The sequence below is a fragment of the Anabrus simplex genome, chromosome 4, assembly GCF_040414725.1.
Source record: "Anabrus simplex isolate iqAnaSimp1 chromosome 4, ASM4041472v1, whole genome shotgun sequence".
NCBI classification, from domain to species: Eukaryota; Metazoa; Arthropoda; class Insecta; order Orthoptera; family Tettigoniidae; genus Anabrus; species Anabrus simplex.
The window spans coordinates 307,156,870-307,174,046 of NC_090268.1; the positions used below are offsets into that span (position 1 = coordinate 307,156,870).

Below are 17,177 nucleotides of genomic sequence, written 5' to 3' on the forward strand. Positions count from 1 at the left end.
ATAGGTATCAGTTCCTTTAATCCGTTACTGTAGTCCTCTGATCGAGGAATTTGTGCGTTTAAATGTCCCTGTCGATCACCAGTGGAGATTAGAGGCTTGTACTAGCGGGTGCTGTTGTGTATGGCAGTGATGTGGAGGAAGAGACTGTCTGTCAACCGCTGGGACAATGGACATCCGGCCGGGCGGCTGGCGTGGTTTCCAGTACCACTTCCCAGCCGACAATCGTAGGAGGGGCTGGGATCCCCTCCCCCTCCCCCATTTTCATCACCCTTCTCAGACACCAGCTGACAAGCGAGTTAAGTGGCCTTGCGTGCAGTCGTGGACAGCGGGTTGGGTTACATACTGTTCATCATCCAGCTCCTGGTCGCATCACCCTTTGCAAGCGTGTATTATCTGTCGATTGGTGTTCGTAGTCATGTACAGGCGACATTAGGTCGATGTAAACAAACGCAGGTTCGCTTGCCTGCTTCCTTGTTTAGCCGTGAACAAGTTTTCCGCAATTGACAGGCTCCAATGCTTTCACAAGTGAAGAGGGGTCAGATTGTGCGTGTGAGAGCCACATATGCTTGCAGAAAAATTCTCCATATCAAATACTGTTCTAAAAGTGATGTTGTATACAGTATGTTGTTTTATTTTCCTTTACGATGGCATAATTAATAATTATTTGGTTATTAATTTGAAAGTTTTATATACACCTAAAAGCAACATTTAAAATTCAAAATATTGAAGTTGTAATGTTTCTTAGGTACGATTCAAATTTATATTTATTGTAAATATGTTGAGTAGTTAAATTCTTTCGTTTGAAAAGTTAAAGTAAAAAATATTAAATTATTTACATTTGCAATTTATTCTGAGTCGTTTAACACGAAAACTTGAACTTCTACATAACATGTCCGCCACCGCGCTTGAATAGTCAACACGACCCTTTTACGCACTTGTTTGCCCTTCGAACTCATGCATTGAGGACAACCCGAACTGCTGTTTTGTTTACGTCGACCTACAGTACAACTGCTGAGATGTCTGTACAAGTAACGAACCTGTGTACCTTTAGAATGCACGCATTGGGAAGGACAAACCGAACTCGTGCTTTGTTTACAACGAACTACCATCGCTGACAACGCCTGTACAACTGTACACCAAGATATGTATCATGGCCGCACTAGAAAGTTAGGCTTGAGAGTTTTACCACCACGACTTCCTGCGGCTGAGTGCTGAACCCCTCAATCACTTGAGAGGAGTTTACCTTTACTTAGATACCCCCGGGTATCAGCGTATATGAAGCATGTGTGCCGATAATTGAGTCTACCTGAATCTAGCATTACAAATCCGTTCATTCGCCAGACTGTCTTGTCATCTGTAGTTGTTCAACCTTCCTTGGTGTCATCCCCCGTGTGGATTAAGTTTACGAGGCCAGTGAAATACATTTTTACGCATTTCATAGTTCCAAAATGGGTAAAAGTAAATAAATAAATAAATAAATAAATGCAAAGTAAATTTTAATCTTATACCAGTTGTATAGTTTTATTTGAAGTAATTCCACATACTGTATATGAGTTGACTATGTTTGTAAGTACAGGAGATATTATAAGTAGAATTTTGTAAACAATATAAATTTATTAAGGATGAGCTGTGTGTTCAATAGAAAAGAATGTTAGTGTAAATTGTGTAATATTGTATTCTAGGAAAATGTCTTCTTCTCTTGTTAATTATCTGTGTCGGTGCGACGTAAAGCTCATAGAAAAAAAAATCTCTTGTTAATTTAAAATGTAGTGCTTGACAATAATATATTTTAGTGTACCATTTGCCACCAAAGTGATTTTGATTTTTGATTTGATTCTTCATGTGATGTCCGCAATTTTCGATGGTTGGGACCACTTCCTTCTCTTTGGTTAAGCTTAGATGCATGTTTCTGTGAGGGTTTTAGTATGATGTGTTGTATGTAAATTAAAATGTGTATCAAGACGAACACGGACATAAACTCCTATTTTGCTTTATAATATGGAATGCAACTTTTTGTTCCCCTATCTTTGTATATACTGCTGTTTTCATCATTTTCTTCTTATATAACTAGCATGTACCCGCGGCTTCGCCCATGTTTATTAATTCAACCGTTAGATGTTTTAAACCCTTTATATAAAAGTAAAATAAAAACATATTTATTAACACATCGTTTTTACATAAATTGCATGAATGACAGTATTTAATTTTTAATCACATTATTACTTTCAGTGCTTAAATACCGGGTTGGTGGATGATACATATGATATTAAAACAATGTACAATACCATATTATATTTTTTTAAAGCTATATTAAGTGTGGAGCTGAGATGTATGGTGTGTTTGTCTTGAACCACCCACGTACAGTTGACTATATGAGAAGCGATTGCCTTACGCCTTGTTAATGCGAAACGGAATCGAACGATGGTGGTGATTATTGCTGTAAGAGGAACTACAACTAGGCAACCATCCTCTATATAACACTAATCAGGAGAGCTGGAAAGTTTGAAGGCTAGATTCTTAAAGAGAGTTCTATGCATTTCTAAATATACATTATCAAGGCTAGTATACGTTCTGGCAAAGGAGACGTATTTCATTGAAGACATAAGAATTAGATTACTACTATCAGTGACAAGGAGTTACAGAGAGCTGCTACATGAACTGCAAGCAAAGAGGGCCATGATATGGGACGAGTTTTATTTAACTGATGCGATGTTAAACAGGGACTGGACGCGTGGTGGATATGACCTGAGGCATACAGTGACCAGGTTTGCCGTACACGGGTTCCACCATAAGGTGTGCAGAACCATGGAATTTCACAAGCCAGGACCGGGTTGCGTGTGTGTCTTCTGTGACCAACGATGCGGCATATACCATGCTATAGAATGTGTCCGTAGAAAAGGTAGCTTGACACAATTGTGTAAATAACTGACCATGTTTTGCAAGCATTGAATGCATATTATCACTATCTAAGTGTATATATCATGACCATTTGGTTGCAATACTATTATTATTAAAAGTGGAAGGGATCCGACACTTCGAAAAATGAAGATATCGGCCAAAGAAAGGCAAGGGCTACGAAGGGCGTGTAAATGAAAGACTCCCTAGACCTCGAGTGCTCTAATACCGTCGGGGTCGGAAAAGAACAAGAGCTGACCAAGGAAGGTCGGGTAGGACAGATGACAGTGAGGAGCCTGGCACAAGTAAGTGGAAGCAATGCCAGGACTCAGCTCAGGGACCCACGCTCGCCAACCCACGGAAACGAACGGGGAACTGCAGACGTCTTCATTGAAACTGTATTACCGAAGGGATGATTTGCATCCGAGGAATGAATACTACCTCGCCCGCGGCATGTCCAGTCATGATGGTTGCTTCAATAATATTCGGCATCAGTTTCTCGACTGAGAGGCGTGTTCCATTGCAAAATGAAGGAGGATTCATATTTTTGAGAAGGATAATCGGCGCCACGACAATTGTCCGCTCTAAGATATTCGAGGATACTCCAGGTCGATCAAAGTTGTCCAAAAGCTATGTCGTGTAGTCGACAACCTCATGTGTATTACATATGGAGTCGATGGACTTTTAAATTTGTAGAACACCGGGTAATTCTTGTAAAAGTTGCTTATTAATAACGTTGACAGCTTCATTTCTTGGAGCAAGGATTATCTTAGGATCGCGCAACTGTGAGCTTGCATTCGGGAGATAGTGGGTTCGAACCCCACTGTCGGCAGCTCTGAAAATGGTTTTCCATGGTTTCCCATTTTCACACCAAGCAAATGCTGGGGCTGTACCTTAATTAAGGCTACGGCCGCTTCCTTCCCACTCCTGACACTATCATGATTTTTCTGCAAATTTCTACAATTATGCACTTATTTTATAATTTTTTGCATCATCGGCGAAAAGTAGAATTTTGTTAACATGATTTATACACAATGGGAAGTACTAACTAGCAACAAAAATAACAAAGGGCCGACGCTCGAACTTTGGGGAACTCCAGGTCGTGTGTAGTATGTGGACGTGCCGTACTATCATATGCGATTATGACGGTTCGATACGAACAATATTTCAACATACTGTTAGAAAATCGGCAGTAGGCTAATTTCCATATAAGTATGTCATGATTCATTGTGTTGAACTACCTTATATTCAGTATAAATAACATCCACTTGAGCTCCTTCGCTCGTAGAAGTGAATGAGTGAATTCCGTTAAATTCCTTACCGGTACGGTAAATCGTCTGGGCATAAAACCATGAATGTCCTGGTACACGATTTGCTCTAACCTTCGCAAGAGCAGCGACGATTGCGACAGGTCTGTAATTACTTCAAACTGACCGGTTTTCAGATTTGTAACTTGAATTTATTTTCGTAATTTTCCATCTGGTTGGAAACACTCTGGTGCAAAGGCAAAGTAGTGGTAATTGAACATAATTGAAAAAGGGTAAGATAATACATATGGGTGAGTAAGATCAGGATCTGTAGATTTATTGGGCTTCATTTTAGATATAGATATTTTCACGTCTAATATGGTAGTTTAGTAAACATCGGATCTACATCCTGGTTCTCAGATAACAAGGCATCATATTTTGCGGAGTTCTGAGAATAGACAGAGGAAAAATAATACGCAGAACTCTCAGAAATTGTTTTATCATCAAACAAGTGTCCGCCATGTTTCGTTATATTTCACCCTAAGGATCTGCTTTTATTTTTTAACAAATGTGTAGAGATTTTTCGACATCCTTACAGATGATAATAGATGTTGATTCCCGTAGGGAACCTGAAATATTTGTCCCAAATGAGTAAATTTATTATACCCGTGTAGTTGGTCCGTTATTGGACATAAATTTTCTAGCTAACTCATTCCTGGTTGCTAGCGGTATGCACTAGCCATGTGTCTTGGTAGATGTGCTATTTACCAACTGATGAGTCCAACTTAGCACACCGGGCTGAAACGCTAACAACCAGGAATGAGTTAGCTGGAAAATTTATAATGTCCAATAACGGACCAACTATATTGGTATTATCCTTACAGATCTCATTTTCAGCTTTCCGCAAATATTCTTTCGCTACTTGGTAGCCCATTTTAAAACTTAGAGTTTCATTAAATTTGGCATCGAGGGAGTGGCTGTCAGCTTGAATTTGGGAGATAGTGGGTTCGAACCCCACCGTCGGCAGCCTTGTAGATGGTTTTCCGCGGTTTCCCATTTTCACAGCAGGTAACCGCTGGGGCTGTACCTTAATGATGACCACGGTCCCTTCCTTCCCACTCCTAGCCCTTTCCTATCCCATCGTCGCCATAAGACCTATCCATGTCGGTTCTTCCTTACTGTATTTTTTATCTGCGTCGGTTCTTTCCTCCCTTATTTTTTATGATGGTGTGATTTCCGTTTGATATTTCATCATTATGAAGTTAAATCAAGGTGGATATAGTTTTTGTTCCCTAGGCGCCATGGGCACACATTTATTAAGAATGCGGTTAGAAATAGAATAAAAAATGATCCAATGTATTAATTCAAAATCAGCCTTATGGAAATTGTAGGCCTATGCATAATTCGATTGAGTTTTAAGGAGCTCAGTTATGCCAGTAAGGGCTGTCAGTATGTAAGGACAGATGATGTCCTCTGGCACGAGAGACTAGACTGTAGACACTTCTATTCTCTATATACTCGACAATACCGGTACTATAATGTAGATCAACTGTTCGGTCATATTGTTGAGGTCTGAGATTTGGGTAGTGCAATACTGGTAGGATTTATTTCTGGAATATTAGTGTCTCCCACAATTATTAATGACATGTTAGCGAATTTCGTATTATCTTCTATACACGTATGGAAATCACCATACGCCCCAGTTTTCATGTCCGATGGAAAGTAGACACATATCAACACAGTACAAAATTTATTAAGCTTAACTTTTATTCATATTATCAAGGTTATTTGAACTGCAAGCAGGACACTCTACCTAGATCCTTGCCGATGACAGTCTTCTTATGGTAATTTCTAAAGACTGCCTATCATGTTGCTGAATACAATGTTGTTTAAAATATGTCACGCTAGAAACTTCGTCGTCGATTGTTGTTTTCTTTTTATGGTCAGAACGAAAGCGCGCGATCGCGAGAATGAGAGTGTTTTCAGTGGTCAGTTATTTGGAGTTGTTTCTAGGCCATTTCGATCGTATTCTAGCATGTTTTGAGGTCGTTAATTTGAAATGCTTTATACCCTATGCATTATTGTGTTAATTTCGCTTTTTATTAACCGAAGTTCCGTACGAAAGTGATAATGAACCGATTCAAAGTTGTAAGTGTTGTGAAAGCAGTATGGGGAACACAAGACGGATAAGAAACGCGAAAGACTTCTGATCGCAAAGAGAGTTTATTTTGTCATCAATTCCACCGTGAATTGAGCTCTTATGTAACAACTCAGATCTTTTATTGTAATGCGTAAGCCAACACCTGTAAAATAAATATGTTTAAGCTGTTAAATATTTTCCTCTTGTTCCTTTTTGTAAAAAATATTGAGTGCAAATATTTCAATGACTATTACCAGCAATATAATAAATGGCTCGGAAGTTTCGCAGCGCACCTATCGAACCTCGGAGCGCAGCGCTGCGTGCATTCCCACCGAGAAGCACTGCAAGGGGGGTTGAGCGCCGAGCCCGAGAGGTCTTCATTTCCAGTTTAACCCGAGTATACTGTATCAATTAGGGACCTAGTCCCTGCGCATGTAGCCGGAGCATTCTCACGACCCGAGCAATTAAGCTGAGATGAGGCAGCGTATTACATAATGGGTGTGGTGAAGCGGGCGCCAAAATGTGTGTGTTAGAGGGAGAAGACGAGAATATTGTCCGGTTGCAAAATAAATACATTATAATTTCATAATTCATTTTCTGTATTGGGGATTAGCGATGATGCGTACTGTGTTGACATTGTGCGCCATTGCGCTTCCAGTGGTGTAATGTACTGTATTACTAATTACGAATAATAATAATAATAATAATAACACAGTTATTCAATTAAAATATCTCTTTGGATCGGAAACACTGATTTTGGATAGGAAAGCAGACATCGGAATGATTGAGAATAAAGGACCACCAAGAGGACCCTTTGTTGATTTTCAACGGACATCAGTACATTGTAATTATCAACTGACCTATAGCCGGTGCGTAGATTAAAAAAAAAATTCATGTAGCGGCGAATGAAGTGGGAAGTAGTGTAGTAAATGCAAAAGAAGAAAAAAAATGTGCGAGGGAAACGCAGTGATTTCAACAATTTACACCGAAGCTCTTCAATCGAGGCTATGAGAAGTACTGTCACTCCGAGCAAATGTCACCATCCTAGTTATGACTCACCAAGTACTGTTAGGTAGAGTGAAGGGCTCCGTGCAAGTGTTTCAACCCCCCAAGGTAAAGCCGTGAACTTCTTTACAAACTGAATGCACTAGGGCAATTTTAGTCCTAATTCCCGCAGTGAAATTCTTTTTTTATATTTGCTCATTTACATGCCTAATAAAAATGTTGCTTGCTATGATTTCTCTAATCAGTAATCCCATTCCATACTCTGTCTTACCTTGTTCTAATCTCCTACCTCTTCGTTATCTCCCCATGGCTGAATATCATTGATTCCTAGTAAATCCGAACTCATGTTCTTTGTTCTTTGTTTTATTTTTCTCCATGTCCCCACTCATATCTATAAAACACGCCATCTAATTTAATTCTGTTCGCAGACCTGTTTCCGAGGAGTCTCCGACCTGTCAAAAGGAAAAAGATGGTCTGTTAATCACCGACAATATCAGTACCATGTTGAATATGTGCCGAAATTGTAAGCTTCACAAATATTTTTGGAAACTAGAGAAAGAACATATTTCATTTAATAGAGGCCGTAAATTTCACTTTTACCCCTGAAAATCAAACTAAACACAGCTGAAAGGATGAGTAGGTAATAAACAATGATATTCTTAAAGTCACAGAAATCACGCCGTAATAGTAACCGTATTCAAGATTATTTTTTAGCACTCCTCTTTTTCTTCATATTTTTGTATTATAAAGTATTTTACGTGATTATAACTAATGATGTTGACATTTAATTGGATTTAACTGAAGAAATGAACTGCTTAGCTGAAAATGGTAGTACGAGAAGGGTAGATATTCTAGTCATTGATAAACAGAAAGATCGTTCTGTAATATTGAACCCTACAGTACGGCTAGAATGAGGCGTACAGCCGCCACACGATGTGCACTCCGAGAAACAGGCAATTTATGTTCCAGTATCTAGTTACATCTTAGAGAAATACCACGTAAACTCAGTCACCGTTTATGGATTGTTAGTGGTGTAAAAGGTACAATACCGAGGATGATGGCCGAGTTGTGGAAATTTGCTTTCAAAGGAAGCTACTTAGCCACGATTGCCGAGGCGGCTGTACGTGGATGCGTGCATCTTATTTAAGTTAGTGCTGTTTACGATAAATTTATACTCCTTTAAAAAATAAAAATTAATGAATAATAATGTTATAGGCTTTACGTCCCACTAACTATTTTGACGGTTTTCGGGGACGCGGAGGTGCCGGAATTTCGTCCTTCAAATACCACCGGACTGAGTCAGGATCGAACCTGCCAAGTTGGGGTCATAAGGTGATAAACATCTTACAATGCTATGTCTTATGGCAGACTGGTTTGCGGTCACTTTCCTGAATAAAGGATTATATATACAGTAAGGATTTTCCAGTCTAAAATAAACGTCTTACAGCAGGACGACTTTTCCATTTTTCTTCCGTTCACCACGTCTTATCTGAGTTAGTGTTGTTTACGATTGAATATTCAAGATTGAAATCAGTAGCGCGGTCTCAAAACGATTTAACTATCTCTGCCAGATTCTTCATGAATAACTGTTAAGCGTTACCAGATCAGCGAAGTAGAAAATGAGTACATTACAGTGACTCGTGGGAACTTGGCCAGATGTAATGCTGATGGTGGGAACGGTGTAATGATTAAGAATAGAAGAAACAGAAATCGCAGTTTTAAGTTTCCAAGCCTATCCTCATCATATTAACGTTATCTCTTCTATTATTGTTATGTTCGACTCGGCTGAATGGTCAGCGTACCAGCGTTCGGTTCAGAGGGTCCCGGGTTCGATTCCCGGCCGGGTCGGGGATTTACACCTTAATTGGTTAATTCCAATGGCTCGGGGGCTGGGTGTGTGTGGCGTATTCAACATTAGAAATCATCCTAGGTAGGGCCCTCATCTTCACAGACATGCAGGTCGCCTAATAGGCCGTTTACTAGAAAAAGACCTGCACCAGGCCGCTCCGAAGGCCCTACGCCATTATTTATTTATCTTGTATTGTTAATCATATCTTTAGTTGTATTTTGAAGAACTTCTAATGGTAGAAAATTTCTCTTTGTCCATCAGTGTTCATAAAACTGGATACAATTTAGGTCTCTGAAATTGAATTGAGTTAAATAAGTTTTTCACTGAATCTACTGATAAGCTATTTCTTTCTGGTGTATTCTGTGCTTCCTTTAAACTAAACATTATTTCCACATTGGTTGCGAGCAGGTATGGCATAAACATTCACATAACTTCAGAATTTCAGAACAAAAGTGACATTTCATTAGCACTGAAATAGCTCAGGCACTTTTATTAGATCAACGCTTCTCTGAACTGAAATTTGTAAATTTAATTTTAATTTGTTGGCTAGTCAGGATAGTGTATGAAAAGAGTACAAAAAAAGGAGATTACAAAACCAACATCTCGTAAAAGGGCACTTCTGGTAACTTTAAATTAATTGTGATAGTAGAATATAACAGATCAGGATTTTTTTTCTCCTCTTCTGTATCGCTCTATATGTATAAGACAGTTTTATTCCGTGAGATTGTGTGGACCATTTTCGAGGTTGGTCATTGAATACGCCTCGGGACGAGTTTCACGCGGAAGGACATGGCAGATGTTTTATTGGGAAAGCTGGGGCGCAGACGCGCGTCCTGCCACAGAAAATCAATAAGGCTTGTGGGCGGACGTGTTTCTACAGAACCGGTCTGCTGAGAGAATCATATTGCGGATTAATGCGGGCAAGTGAAGCCTTCCCTGCTGCAGATGTAATGGATATCTGTGGGCTAATAGTTATTAGTAGCTGTACGTAGTTAAACTTCGGCTTTGATCACATGCATACAGTAAATGGAATACAACGGATGTTATTTCAGTCTTGTTAGATAATCGTGCTTGATCCTCACTTGCTTATCTCAGTTTCGTTTATCTATTAATAAAACGTTTTGCAAGAGTGACATAAGTAGTTAGATTTACTCGACAACCTGGTTATCAGTAGCTTAAAAGACTATATGAAGGTTGTTATTCTATATTTTCCTTTCATTTTGTCGCACCGACGAGTGTTTGTTTTCATATTAATTAATCAGAATGGCGCACTGAAACATTTTCACTTAATACGCTTGACCACAGAAAAATATAAATCAAATAAGTATGGAGACAGTGATTCGACTTCTGAGTAGGCGCTAACTTAGGGGCAAAAGGTCTTTCTAGGTCGACGCCCCGAACAGATAGCATTTAAAAAAGGCGCTAACTTTATGTAGGGATAGATTCTTGTAAGTGGTCTTACGTTTGGGTCAAAACATTGCAAAAGATTACGAGTCCTTAGACACAAATTTAGCGAAGGAGAGAGAAGAGGTTGAGATGTGTACAGTTATGACGGAAACTGATATTATAATAGGCTTACGCCTCCGCAAGTGCTGAACTTTGGACACGACCTTACTGGTTACTTCATCTATGTATAGTATGTATAGTCACTCAATTAAGAAAACAAAAAACACAAAACAATGAGCTCATGGTATTGTATGTTCCTCGCAATTATTATTTTAACGGGCTTAATTCTAATTATCAAAATAATACCTCCCATGTACGTACAAATCTTGTGGGTACCCACAACATACATTATGTTTATAGATTCAGTTGTTCCGGAGAAAAGTGTACTGACACAATACCATGCGTTTATTCTTAGTTTCAGCGACTATACAATGTCTGATATGCCTAACTTTTCCATAAGTTGAGGAGTGTATACAAGTAAATAACAGGTGGACTTGCTGGTGTATGGGCTATCACTATAGACATGCTTGTCAAATTTGATACTGTGAATGGATTCAGAAATTGTAGAAAGGAGTAGATTTAGTACTAGGACTATTTACTTTATGGAAATGTGGCTACTGATTTAGAGCTCAAGAGTTAGAGGAGGATAGAAGATTGCAAAAGAAATGAAACGTAGCAATAATTAAATTTATTGAATATATCATTAGAAACAACGCCTTCACAACTGATTTTTCGAAGGCAAAATTTTAGTGAGGAAAGAAAGAGGTCGACGTAGGAAAAGTATCTAGAGGACACCAAAAGGAGAGTGGGATGTGAAACGAGCAGCAGAAGACAGAGAAGACTAGAATATAATTCACCTCCCATGTAGATACGAATCCTGTGGATACACGCAACACACATATTTATAGGTTCCGTTGTTTCTGAGAAAAGTGTGCCTGCGATGAACAATGCGGTCCCTTAAGAACATGAATTTACTTATCTTCTTCTTTAAACATTGGGGAGAGCAGTCTGTTGTCGTTCAAAAGTTATTATTATTATTATTATTATTATTATTTGAGGGAATCTTAACACCTTTCTTTTTTTTTTTTTTTTTTTTTTTGCTAGTTGCTTTACGTCGCATCGACCAGATAGGTCTTATGGCGACGATGGGACAGGAAAGGGCTAGGAGTTGGAAGGTAGCGGCTATGGTCTTAATTAAGGCACAGCCCCAGCATTTGCCTGGTGTGAAAATGGGAAACCACGGAAAACCATCTTCAGGGCTGCCGACAGTGGGGTTCGAACCCACTATCTCCCGAATACTGGATACTGGCCGCACTTAAGCGACTGCGAATCTTAACATCTAGGTTATCGACGCAGTCTTTGAAAAGCGAGACGTGAACACTTTCTCGAGGCCAGGAATATGATAAATTTCTTGTAGGACCTGGAAATAATCTTAGGGGGAATGTCCTGCGATTCTATGAAACTAATTTTGTTTGATACATTTCCAGCAAGTGATGTTCACTCGCCTTTGAAACCGAGAGTTTAAGTTCGTTCCACGATAGGATTGAGAAGCTGCACCGAACGGTGATCCAAGGTTTGGATCCTGTTGGTTTTTTATTTATTTTTGTTTGCTACTGGTGTAACGTCGTAGTAACACATCAAAAGTATTCGGCGACGCAAGGATGGTATACTGATAGAATTGGGAAGGCAGCGGCTGTGGCCTTAATTAAGATACAGCCCCAGCATTTGCCTGGTGTGGAAATGGGAAACCACGGTAAACCATATTCTGGGCTGCCGATGGTGGGATTCGAACGCACTATCTCCCGAATGGTACCTCACAGTTACGCGACCCTAATTCGCTCGGTAATCATGATGTTGACCGTGGTTCATCATGAGTTTGGTTTAGTCTTCGTTTTTCTTCTACGCAAACGCTAAATGTCAGAATAGCCTCCCCTTGCTATATAAATGTTGGTAGAATAGGCTACGACAGGAAACTCAGCTATTGCTCCAGGCTAGCAATAGCGACATTAAATTATTACATACCGAGCGAATCGCGCGTTTAGCTGTAAGCTTGCGGAAGTTCAAACACCACTGTCGACAGCCCTAAACACGTTTTTCTGCTATTTTCCTTTTTAACACTAGGTCAAATGCCTTATTACCTAAATTAAGCCCTTGTTTTATTTTTCCTGTTCTCTCGTCTGTATGAGTAGTGTCAGGTTAAACACCCGGGAAGGAGGTGAAACTGGAGAAAATAATCCGAAGTCCACATAGTAATTTTCCCATTTACGCGTTTTTCTGCATAATTTTATGTCGCCTTAGTTTTCGTCGCTGCTTTGTAATTGCTTTAATTGCTTTACTTGCCTCAAACAGTACAACAGCAACATTACCATAACGTGTTTCTCTCTCCAGTTATCAATGTATGTGAAATAGGTGTCAAGTTTTCTTAATATATTTGGTGTCGTAAAGTTTAATAAACCGTTATTACTGCGAAAGCCAATAAATAGAATGTAACTGAACTCCACTTATGGCTGTGTCCTTTCTGTTGGAAATAAATCAGCTTCGTGAAGGGCGAGGTCGTTTAAGTAGAGCGACCATAATAAAGAATTTTGCGTACCACCTGCCCAGTCTGGTAAAGAAAGACCCCCGCGGAAGACTATACCGTCACACGTCAGCTCGGGCTGTGACAAGGGGCTTTAATCAGGTCCCCAAACATCAATTTTCGGTACTGTATATGCAGGTAAAGCTAAATAGAAATCTTATGAGTTTAAATATAGGAACATATTTTTGATTTAGATAATTTGAGAATGAAGGCCCAGTGCGGGGCGGCCGGCGGAACGCAATGTTGCCAAAGAAAGACAATAATTGCGGCAATGTGGCAGTGTGGATGGTGTCAGCAGCGGTCAAAACAATAGCGCCAGTGAATTGTTTAGACTCGTAAAAGAAGTTGAAAGATGATTAACAATGAACTAGGCGCCCAGAATGATCTGTATGTGGAAACTACTATAATCTTCTGCAGACCTATGTAAGAGCATAACTGTGAGAGCGGAGTCCGTGATGAGTAGAGCCCGGATTCTCATGCAGTTACAATCATATTCTATTTCTTTAGTTGTAGACAACTGAACAGGAAAAATGTCGGCGAATTGTGGTTCTGGTATGGTTATACTTGGGTTTGATTTGACATATCGTCGTTGCACCTGCGAATGATGATATTTTTGGAGAAATACTGACTCGCAGCACATGTATATTAAAAGCCAGAATTCATTGGCAGTATTCCCACGGTCAATTAATTACAAGAAACGTCTACAACATTCGGAGAAGAAGCTATGCAAGAACGAAGAGTGCAAGTTTACGCTTTCACCTAGAAGGAACCTAAACCCTCCCTGGGAAAAAAGTGTACACGTGTCATTAATGCAACAGTGCGTTTTCGCGAATTGTTGATCCAGAAAAGCACCATTGCATTCATTCGGGGGTGAGACTACACCAGTGTACAATATGCGGTAATACGATATCATGAAACAAACTACAGATAAACCAATACAATAATGCTCTTCAGGACCTGCTCACCTGATGAGCTAAACTGAGCACTGTCCCTGCATTGCAAGAGGCCATAGCCCTTAGGGGATTCACACGGCTAATTTATTTATTTATTTATTTATTTATTTATTTATTTATTTTATTCCCACAGTATTGAACCTTAGAGACAGTACCTTCGTTCGTTCGTTTACCCTCCAGGGTCGGTTTTTCCCTCGGACTTAGCGAGGGATCCCACCTCTACCGCCTCAAGGGCAGTGTCCTGGAGATTCAGACTCTGGGTCGGGGGATACAACTGGGGAGGATGACCAGTACATCGCCCAGGCGGCCTCGCCCGCTATGCTGAACAAGGATAGACAAGGAAGAGGCCGTGGCCTGAAGTTAGGTACCATCCCGGCATTTGCCTGGAGGAGAAGTGGGAAACCACGGAAAACCATTTCCAGGATGTCTGAGGTGGGAATCGAACCTCCTCTACTCAGTTGACCTCCCGAGGCTGAGTGGACCCCGTTCCAGCCCTCGTACCACTTTTCAAATTTTGTAGCAGAGCCGGGAATCGAACCCGGGCCTCTGGGGGTGGCAGCTAATCACACTAACCACTACACCACAGAGGCGGACGAGACAGAACCTTACCGGCCAAAATTGTAAACTAAAATATTTCACATAGTGGTTTTTGCTGGCGCCACGACGATATGACATATTCTTAGTAATATTTTTGTGCATATCTAGGCAATTATTTAAATAAATTGAGATTTGTTTTAGTTCGTTTTATTTTTTCAGACTAGTAAAAGAATTGGCAAATTTCCTTTCGTATAGATGATATTTCAGTTGCTAAAGTTGGCTTAAGAGAATAGTTCCTTTAAAATAAGGACAGATGCTGACTACTATGCCTGAAACATACTGCTTGGGTCGTTGAGAACTGGTTACTGTACAAAACATCTTATGTGCTGCAAACACCACTCCACTTGCCAGATTTAAATCCCATAGAGCATGTATTGGCGGAACTAAAACAGACGGCAGCAAAAGAGGAAAAAGTAAGGAAAGATGGAAGCCAACATTATTTTCTGAAGAGTAGCAGAAGATAGTTCGGCCCCGCGGTGTAACGGGCAGCGCGTCCGCCTGTCACTCGGCGGCCCCGGGTTCGATTGCCGGCCGGGTCAGGGTTTTTAAATTGTAATGATTAGTATCCCTGGCCTGGGGACTGGGTATTTGTGACGTCCTTAATCTTCCTTTCCTCACACACAACATTCCACACTACAGCCATTCCAATTACACGCAGGTTCGTACAATATGGTGCCAGTATGGGCAAAAGATCCACATGTGGTGACGCCCCGAACAGATATATATATATATATATATTTTAAAGCAGAAGGTAGGCCCAGAAATCACGGCAAAACCAGTCCAGTCCATGCCGAAAAGGCTTCAGACTGTCATTATTGCCAAAGGAAATTCGAGTGGATACTGAATAATTATTTGTTCTGTGAGTCAAGTGCGTGTGAAGTACAAGTGGATGAATACTTCTGCTACACTCCTTGTCGGAACAGAAGCCATAGTTTTAAAACCTGTTGTGTTATTATTTGATTTTTATATATTATCACGTTCTTATTCTGGAGCCTCCGTGGCTCAGGCGGCAGCGCGCCGGCCTTTCACCGCTGGGTTCCATGGTTCAAATCCCGGTCACTCCATGTGAGATTTGTGCTGGACAAAGTGGAGGCGGGGTAGTTTTTCTGTCATCTTTCATTCCAGCAACACTCTCCATTATCATTTCATTTCATCTGTCATTCATTAATCATTGCCCCGAGTAGTGCGACAGGCTTCGGCAGCCGGCACGATTCCTATCCTCGCCGCTAGATGGGGCTTCATTCATTCATTCCATTCCTGACCCGGTCGAATGACTGGAAACAGGCTGTGGATTTTCATCACGTTCTTATTCTCTAATAAAATGTAACTATTACAACATGGATTTCCTTGCTACCTTTCCACTACTGACCGTTATTTACGACAAACCAGTGAATGGGCGGATACTTTTGCGACTATTTGTAGATAATTCACAGCGGCTTGCAGACTGAACGCTGAAAGGCATAACAGTATATAATGAATATGTATTAAATGAATTATATTCAGCTAAATTGGGTCGTGTTCCTCATAGAATTCTTACAACACAATATGCGGAATATTGTCTTTCTGCTGTAGACTTCATGATAATTTCCTTGTCTCGATACTTTCTCTATTCGCCATTTAAAACTTCTTTTCATGGTTTTATACTTCACTTTTCTGTACATTCATGAACTGAGAAATTATCTCTCCCATTTCCTTTTTGCTAAACCAAAGAGTTGCCGTTATTTTTTTCTGATTTTACAAAATTCTATCGAGATTAAGTCAGGATATCTGGAAATCATGGAGGTTATATTGTTTTTCTTTGTGAAAGTTTATCTTTGTTCGAACAGTTCCTGTACACTGCATACAACTGCCATTTCACAAGCCTATAACATGGCTTGTTCCTTATTGAAACTGATTTATACAGTTTGCATTTTATCTCGCCAGCGGTCCGGAGTTTGTATAAACATGTTAATAGGTGGATTCTTACGGGCTTATGAATGTTGTTGTAGAGCACACAAAGACGACATTACTGTGCCTCTGATGTTTTAAGATCGCTGCATTATACCACCTGCTGGTTGTATACACCCACAGGAAGGATGAGAATAGGTCTGTATGCCGAACAAGTATAAATAGCTGCTAAAGATCACAGCGCTGTTGTGTTTTTCTTTCTTTCTAGTTTAGAACGTGTTAGTCTCGTAATATGTGGTATATTTATTTCAAACATTGCTTATACTCGTATAGTCTTGACCTGCCATAGTACACATAAACTGTTTATCTGATGAAGGGCTCTTTCATTCGACATTGCACGTGTTTACTCATCGTGGTTGAGAAAGCTCATTTGTACAGGGTTTCAACCCTCAAAAATCCTGGCTTGTCGGTGTTCTCATAGCATCATCGGATGCTAGTTTTTTAACAGTCCTACTCAGTTACGCTCATTGTACCCTACTCTTTATTAGTGCTTTCTTGATTGTTATTAAACTGTATGCTT

At 40.0% G+C, this 17,177-nt stretch overlaps 1 protein-coding gene across 4 annotated transcripts in view; it reads left to right on the top strand.

Moving 5' to 3' along the window:
* The window catches only part of sbb (scribbler), a 364,549-nt gene that overhangs the window by 29,055 nt on the left and 318,317 nt on the right, over positions 1-17,177 (top strand). The window lies entirely within an intron of this gene.